Raw genomic sequence first — 9,521 nt, forward strand, 5'->3', positions numbered from 1 at the left:
TATAGTAGTTATATTCTTGTACATAGGAGGCAGTATTATAGTAGTTATATTCTTGTACATAGGAGCAGTATTATAGTAGTTATATTCTTGTACATAGGAGCAGTATTATAGTAGTTATATTCTTGTACATAGGAGGCAGTATTATAGTAGTTATATTCTTGTACATAGGAGCAGTATTATAGTAGTTATATTCTTGTACATAGGAGCAGTATTATAGTAGTTATATTCTTGTACATAGGAGGCAGTATTATAATAGTTATATTCTTGTACATAGGAGGCAGTATTATAGTAGTTATATTCTTGTACATAGGAGCAGTATAATAGTAGTTATATTCTTGTACATAGGAGGCAGTATTATGGTAGTTATATTCTTGTACATAGGAGCAGTATTATAGTAGTTATATTCCTGTACATAGGAGGCAGTATTATAGTAGTTATATTCTTGTACATAGGAGGCAGTATTATAGTAGTTATATTCTTGTACATAGGCAGTATTATAGTAGTTATATTCTTGTACATAGGAGCAGTATTATAGTAGTTATATTCTTGTACATAGGCAGTATTATAGTAGTTATATTCTTGTACATAGGAGCAGTATTATAGTAGTTATATTCTTGCACATAGGAGCAGTATTATAGTAGTTATATTCTTGTACATAGGAGCAGTATTATAGTAGTTATATTCTTGTACATATGAGGCAGTATTATAGTAGTTATATTCTTGTACATAGGAGCAGTATTATTGTAGTTATATTCTTGTACATATGAGGCAGTATTATAATAGTTATATTCTTGCACATAGAAGCAGTATTATAGTAGTTATATTCTTGTACATAGGAGGCAGTATTATAGTAGTTATATTATTGTACATAGGAGCAGTATTATAGTAGTTATATTCTTGTACATAGAAGCAGTATTATAGTAGTTATATTCTTGTACATAGGAGGCAGTATTATAGTAGTTATATTCTTGTACATAGGAGCAGTATTATAGTAGTTATATTATTGTACATAGGAGCAGTATTATAGTAGTTATATTCTTGTACATAGAAGCAGTATTATAGTAGTTATATTCTTGTACATAGGAGGCAGTATTATAGTAGTTATATTCTTGTACATAGAAGCAGTATTATAGTAGTTATATTCTTGTACATAGGAGGCAGTATTATAGTAGTTATATTATTGTACATAGGAGCAGTATTATAGTAGTTATATTCTTGTACATAGGCAGTATTATAGTAGTTATATTCTTGTACATAGGAGCAGTATTATAGTAGTTATATTCTTGTACATAGGCAGTATTATAGTAGTTATATTCTTGTACATAGGAGCAGTATTATAGTAGTTATATTCTTGCACATAGGAGCAGTATTATAGTAGTTATATTCTTGTACATAGGAGCAGTATTATAGTAGTTATATTCTTGTACATATGAGGCAGTATTATAGTAGTTATATTCTTGTACATAGGAGCAGTATTATTGTAGTTATATTCTTGTACATATGAGGCAGTATTATAATAGTTATATTCTTGCACATAGAAGCAGTATTATAGTAGTTATATTCTTGTACATAGGAGGCAGTATTATAGTAGTTATATTATTGTACATAGGAGCAGTATTATAGTAGTTATATTCTTGTACATAGAAGCAGTATTATAGTAGTTATATTCTTGTACATAGGAGGCAGTATTATAGTAGTTATATTCTTGTACATAGGAGCAGTATTATAGTAGTTATATTATTGTACATAGGAGCAGTATTATAGTAGTTATATTCTTGTACATAGAAGCAGTATTATAGTAGTTATATTCTTGTACATAGGAGGCAGTATTATAGTAGTTATATTCTTGTACATAGAAGCAGTATTATAGTAGTTATATTCTTGTACATAGGAGGCAGTATTATAGTAGTTATATTATTGTACATAGGAGCAGTATTATAGTAGTTATATTCTTGTACATAGAAGCAGTATTATAGCAGTTATATTCTTGTACATAGGAGGCAGTATTATAGTAGTTATATTCTTGTACATAGGAGCAGTATTATAGTAGTAATATTCTTGTACATAGGAGCAGTATTATAGTAGTTATATTCTTGTACATAGGAGCAGTATTATAGTAGTTATAGGATGCAGGGGACCCTTGAGATGCTTGGGCCCTTGTGTAAGTGTAGCTTCTGTACCACTTGTAGTTACATCACTGGTATAACGTTCAGGTTATAGATAATACATTTCCATTGTCCTCTCCACAATCTCTTGGTCTCGGCTCTTTACTGCAGTCTTCATAGTTGTCAGTATCTGTATGCCTGATGAGCAGTCTCATCCCGCAAAGTACTGTCTCACATCCAGCACTCATCAGCAGAAGTATTAAGAAATGAATCGGACTCTTACACCTCCAGGGACTGGAACCTGCTCTCTTCATGTAATCAAGCCGCAGTGTTGATGCCAGGCTGGTTAATTGGATGTGAGTGTTCTAGGTGTGCCACGTAGGGCTCTAGAGTCAGCTGATGAAGGATTTAATTAAGCTATCAGGATAATACAAGGTGATTACTTCCAAGTAGCCCCTTAACTTTGTGTAAGAATATTCAAAGTGACCTCTGGATTGTCCCTTTATCACATTAATTACATATCTGTAACAGAAACGACTCAGAGATCCGTGATCGATTGCATATGATGAAGTACTTTCCAGGACCCTGCAATACACCTTACCTCCACATCAGCTCTGTTAATTGTTACCAAATCTATGTCCCTTTAAGAATTGGGTGTACCCCAGAATTCATGCCTTGACAGGAGAGGACAGCTGACGGACTCATAATTTAGATGGAAATGCTCCTAAAGATGCTTGACAGAGTATAATGTATGTATTACATACAGAGGAGAGCGCCTCCTAGTGGTTACTTGATTCTAAAAAATAGCAGGACAGCCCTACCTAGTGGTTACTTGATGAGAAAATAACATGACACCGCCACCTAGTGGTTTCTTGATTCTGATAAATAACAGGACAGCGCCACCTAGTGGTTATTTGATTCTGGTAAATAACAGGACCGCACGACTTAGTGGTTACTTGATGAGAAAATAGCATGACAGCGCCATCTAGTGGTTTCTTGATTCTGATAAATAACAGCACAGCGCCACCTAGTGGTTACTTGATGAGAACATAACATGACAGCGCCACCTAGTGGTTACTTGATTCTGATAAATAGCAGGACAGCCCTACCTAGTGGTTACTTGATGAGAAAATAACATGACACCGCCACCTAGTGGTTTCTTGATTCTGATAAATAACAGCACAGCGCCACCTAGTGGTTTCTTGATTCTGATAAATAACAGCACAGCGCCACCTAGTGGTTACTTGATGAGAACATAACATGACACCGCCACCTAGTGGTTTCTTGATTCTGATAAATAACAGCACAGCGCCACCTAGTGGTTACTTGATGAGAACATAACATGACAGCGCCACCTAGTGGTTTCTTGATTCTGATAAATAACAGCACAGCGCCACCTAGTGGTTACTTGATTCTGATAAATAGCAGGACAGCCCTACCTAGTGGTTACTTGATGAGAAAATAACATGACAGCGCCACCTAGTGGTTTCTTGATTTTGATAAATAACAGTACCGCGCCACCTAGTGGTCACTTGACGCTGAAAATTGGCTACAAGTCTATATCATTTAGATCAGCACAGATCTTTCGTTGGAGTTTTCCAAGCTACCTAGACCTCTACGTGGCCTCTGCAGGTTGATTTTTGGTATTAAAATGACCAGATTTTTTTTCCCGAAACTCAGGACCACAGGGTATAATGCAGCGTAGGATACGGTTGTGTCTGTTCAGGTTACTTCTCGTGGATGGGATTGCAGAATAAGTGAAGTGGGCCGGGACAACACATTCTGTAGCCAATCAGATCACATCAACAAGAAATGGGTTATCAAGTGAGCGTGGACAGTAAGTTCTGTAGCTAATCAGATTATTGGCTTAAATATTTCCCTGGGAAATGACATGTTAAGTGGACGGAGATACAAAAACTATTAGCCATTGTCTGAAGTCATAAAGCATTAAATGACAACTTACCAACTCCCCCTAGTGGACAACCCGATGTCGAAAGTTATGACATAATGATCAGTCTATCTATCTATTTCTCTATCTCTGCCTCTCTCTCTCTCTCATGATATCCAACCAACCTGTATCTTGCTAAAGTTTAAGATCTGAGGAGGAGGGCGCCTTCTTAAACCGCGTACTTGCCTCACTCTAAAAACCATCATACAACATCCATATAAAGATCTAAGGGCGCTATCAGTTTTGCACAGGTGATATGGATGCTCTATAACATTGTTTCTTAAATAAACAGATTCATAATTCGGAGACGTAGAATGGTGGGAAGGGGGTGAATACTTTTTCAAGTTCACTCTTTGTATGAAACAAGTAGCCAGATAGACAAATTGAAGGTTACCATAGAGGCCTCATGCGCATGAGCGTATTTTGGGTCTGTGTCCGATCCACATTTTTTAGGGCAGCGAGAGGATGTCCATCCATGTGCTGTCCCCATCCGTGCGGCCGTTCTGCAAATTGTAGAACATGTCCTATTCTTGGTCAATTGTGGACAAGGATAGACAGTTCTATTAAGAAAATGCTGGATGCACACGGCCGGCATCTGTATTTTGCGGATCTGCGGTTTGCGGACTGCAAAATGCATACGGTCGTGTGGATGGAGCCGAATGCTGTGAGATAGTGTTGAGCGAATCGAGCTTCGGATCCTAGATTCATCTCCGTAAAGCATTCAAATGGGCTCCTTCAAGGGAAATTCGTTATCACCAAAATCTCACGGGACTTCAGTGAATAACTGGGATCCGATGGCGATCTCGCTAGCGCCACCTTGTGGAAGTGGCTCCTCATGAGTCGAAATCAGACTTTTTAACAAGCCTTGGAATATGATAAGGGCTCGGTATTTTCCCTTGCCATATTCCAAGGTTTGTTAAAAAGCTGGCTTTGGACTCATATGGAGCTACTTCCACAAGGTGGCGCTAGCGGGATGGTTCTCTTTCCTTGGGAGATACCTCTTTGCATATTATTTTCCCATGGAGCACTTCCAATAAGTCTCCATACAGGGCTGGTCTCTTTAACCCCTTAGTGACCACCCATATGCCTTTTTACGGCTGTAACTTGCCTTTAGGCTGGGCCACCACCATTTACAGCAATTTACGTGCAACGGAAAGTGGGGGCTCGGCTCTCACGTGAGCCCGGACCAGCAGGAGCCCCAATCCGGTCTGTTTAAGACCTTACATTCCACGGGAAATGACACCTGCAGCATGTAAGTGGTTACAGAGGGAGCGGACTCTCTCTGTATCCCATCGGCACCACGCAAATGAGATTGCGGGGTGCTGATGTGTGTTTAGGCAGGCTGGGACCTGGTATAAGCCTCAAGCTTGCCTTGAGTGTTTCATAGCTGGGTACACCTCTCTGGCGCAGCCTGCTGATCAATGTCAGTATAGCACTAATATTAAAATGCAATGCACTATAGGAATAAAGTGCACTGTGTCGCAGTACTAAGTATGTATGTTTTGACGATTTGATTGTAATAAAGGCGTTTTCAATCAAAAATAGGAATAGTACATTGAATTTTACAAGCAATCAAAAGGTCACCTCTTATAGCCCCCTTGAGGGACTATTAAATGGTTAAATGAAAAAGTAAAAAAAAAAACATATTAAATTAAAAAGTTCCAATAAAAACTACACTATTTCCATTGAAAAAAAATAGCTTTTCAATGGAAAAATGGTAACAATAAAATCTCCCCCACATGTTTGTATCGCCGCATCCGTAACCACCTGCACTACACAAATATCATGTAAATGATCAATTAGCAGAATTGCTGCTTTTTGCTTAGTCGCCACCAAAAGAAAGTAATAAAAAGCGATCAAAAAGTGCCATTTACCCCAAAATGTTACCAATGAAAAATATAAGTCGTCCCGCAAAAATCAAGCCTTCACACAGCTCTATAGAAGAAAAAATAAAAAAGTTATGGTTCTTAGGATGCGACGATGCAAAAAGATTTTCGTCTTTTTGAAAACGTTTTTTTTTTTATTGCGCAAAAGTAGCAAAACGTAAAAAAACAAACTATATCTATTTGATATATCGCTGCAATCGTACTGATCCAGAGAATAAAGATATTATGTTATTTATGGCAAAAATGAACGCCACAACCTTTATAACGTCAAAACTCAGTGGCCGTATTGCAGTATTTTCCCTTCCCATTCCCAGAAAGAGTTAATAAAAGTTAATCAGTTAGTTATCTCTGCCCCAAAATGGCAATTAAAAACTAAAACTCGTCCCGCAAAAAAAAAGCCCTCATACAGTTACATAGACGGAAAAATAAAAAAGGTATAGGTCTTGGAAAAATAAAACCGCTTGGTCGGTAAGGCCTAAAATAGGCTGGTCATTAAGGGGTTAAGGAGAGGCAGTGCCCCGTTTAAGAAATGAATGGGTGCAAAAAAAGGCAGATGGGATGTGGTCCGAATATACAGTCATGTGCACGATGCCTTATCCCGAATCTTTTCCCATAAAGCTCCTCCTGCTCTATAACCTGCGGCCTGTTCCCTTTAATTAGGGGATTGCTATTCATGCAGTTCCCTTGTATATTACTGATTGGCACTGGGCCCCTTGTGGGGGTTAGACCGGCATGCCCTTATCCACCACATAAAACCGGATCAGCTAGGACGCGGGGTGCCACGTGGCCGGCTTGTAGAGGCTTTAACAAAGTAAACACAGAACTGCAGAGCTCCAGATCTAATCAATTTTCCTTTAATGCAAATCATCCATAAAAGGCTGGAGCTCGGCCTAATGACTTCCTGTCAGGAGGACGTGCGCTGAGCACGGACACGGCGTGTTTGTCAGAGTTACTGATGGGGCTGAGCTGCCAGACGGCCGGCCTGGGATGGAAAACATGAGAACTGTAGACCAGCTATAAACTAGATTCAGCGGATGGGAGGATTAGTCATCCTACTAGTTAAGATCTACTGTCACTTTGGAGGTCACCCTCACTGCCGGTTGGCACGAGACACCAGGGCACTCTGAAGGCACTTCTAAATTTGACAGTGCCATATACACCAATCAACATGACAGGCTGGTGGTACTAATGACCTCCACTGATAGGATGCTGAAAGTACCACTCTCCACCAGAGACCATCCACCCCAAATCGGACTCTGTATAGACCACCAGGAATATAGAAGATACCACTGACCACCAAGGACTAGACATTGTTTACATCAAGGGCCAAATTCTGTAAATACTACCCGACCATCAAGAATGCTGAAGGTTCCACTGTCCACCAGGGACCATCTTCCCCAGACTGGACACTAAGAATATAGAAGGTATGTCAGACCACCAGGAACTAGACAATGTTTACATCACAGGGACGAATTCTGTATATTCTACCTGACCACCAAAAATGCGGAATGGTACTACTGACCACCAGGGACCATCTGTCCCAGATTGAAATCTAGAAGGTACCACTAACCACCAGGGATTAGGCACTGTTTATATTACAGGGATGAATTCCATATATTCTGCCTGATCATGAAGAATGTAGACAGTACCACTGACCACAAGGGAGTAGACACTATTTATATCACAGGGGTGAATTCTGTATATACTACCCGACCACAAAGAATGCTGAAGGTACTACTGGCCACCAGGGACTAGAAACAGGTTCCAATTTCGTATATATATCACACCTGACCACAAAGAATGCTGAAAGCACCACTGATCACCAGAGACCATCCACGCCATATTGGACTCTTGGTAGACTACTAGACAACCAGGGATGTGAAAGGTACTTCTAACCAGCAGGGACTAGACATTGTTTACAGCACAGGGACAAATTCTGTATATTCCAACCAACCACCAAGAGTGAGGAAGATACCACTAGCTACCAAGGACCATCCCGTCTGGATTGGCCTCTGTATATAGATCTGCCAACTACTAAGAAGATTGGCTTCTCTATATCGCCTGCCAACTATTAAGAATATAGACGGTATCATTGACCACCAGGGACTAGATACTGTTTATCTAGAGACACCAATTCTGTATACACCATCCAACTAAGATTGCTTGAGACACCACTAGCCACCAAAGATTCACTGTGAGACACATCATAGAGCATCAAAACGGCCATTTTGATAGTTGACACAGGAAACCAGGTCTTTGAATAGATGTCTTTACTGCCAGTGCCATATACAGAAATCAACCTCAGAGGCTGATGGTACCAATGGCCACCACTGACTAGTAGCCCTGTCCACCAGGGAACATCGGCCCAAGATTGTACACTTTATAGACCACCTAACCACCAAGAATGTAAAAGATCTCTCTGACCACCAGAGACTAGATGCTGTTGATATTACTGTCTGTCCACCATGGACTGGTTTTGTATATACCACCTAACCACCAAGAATTCAGAAGGTGCCACTGACCACCAGGGACAACGTCAGACATACCACCGAATATCTAAGATAATACAATGGTCACAATCCAATTTAGGAGCCTCATCTGGGTCGCTGGCCCATTTCATGTGACCCTTAACTACTTATGCAGGATGATGGAGAAGATACTGGACCATGGATGGTCCAGTATCTCTCCTATAAAGGATAGGACGGGGTAACAATCTCCAGCCATCCTTCCCCGGGTTACTGCGATGTTATGACATGGGCCATCACCAAAAGGCGGGCACCATTCCGATCTCTGCTATGAGGCCCTCTCTGCTCCGTTGTGTGTTATGATCTGAGATATCAGGACCCTAGAAGACCTTGCATCGAGCGTCATTACTGATCTTCTCTACCCGTGTGCCGCAGTCTCACACGAGTGTGGATAGTAACATTCAGAGCAGACGCAGGACGAGCCATAGGACGAGCCATGGCTGAATGCAGCCATGTTGACATGGAAGAGGCTGTTGTTCTGAGATAACGCCGTGCCGGCTGAAGTCATCGTACTAATTAATATTCCGGGATTACACCGACGACGACATCTCCCTCCATTCACACTTTATAGTCTTAACCTCCACCATGCCAGGGATCATGTAGGACAATTTTTTGTCTTCTCCACCAGTCATTTTTGAGGTTGTTGTTTTTATTCTATGATCTTCAACATCATGGGCCCCAATGCAGAATCTGTAACCGATCCGGCCACCTACCTTGTGTCGTTCTCATATTATATAGTCTGCAAAAAGTCTGCCCCCCTAATGGTCACCAAAAGGGGACTCCGAGTTGTTCGCCATTACGCTAATGAGCTAAATTAAAGGGACACTCCAGGCAAAACTGGTGTACTGCGTTATACCTAGTGCAGGGCCTGAAGGGTCGGAGCATGACAACGGGGATCTCTATAAGGCTACCTGCACATATTGCGGATTTCCACGTCCCCGAAAAACCGCAGCGCAATAAAGCACCTGCAAAGTGTAGGAGATTAGACAAATCTCATGTACACTTTGCCTTTTTTCTTCTGTGAGGAAATTGACCTGCTGTGCGGATTTTGAAATTC

The sequence above is a fragment of the Bufo bufo genome, chromosome 7, assembly GCF_905171765.1.
Source record: "Bufo bufo chromosome 7, aBufBuf1.1, whole genome shotgun sequence".
Lineage (NCBI taxonomy): Eukaryota > Metazoa > Chordata > Amphibia > Anura > Bufonidae > Bufo > Bufo bufo.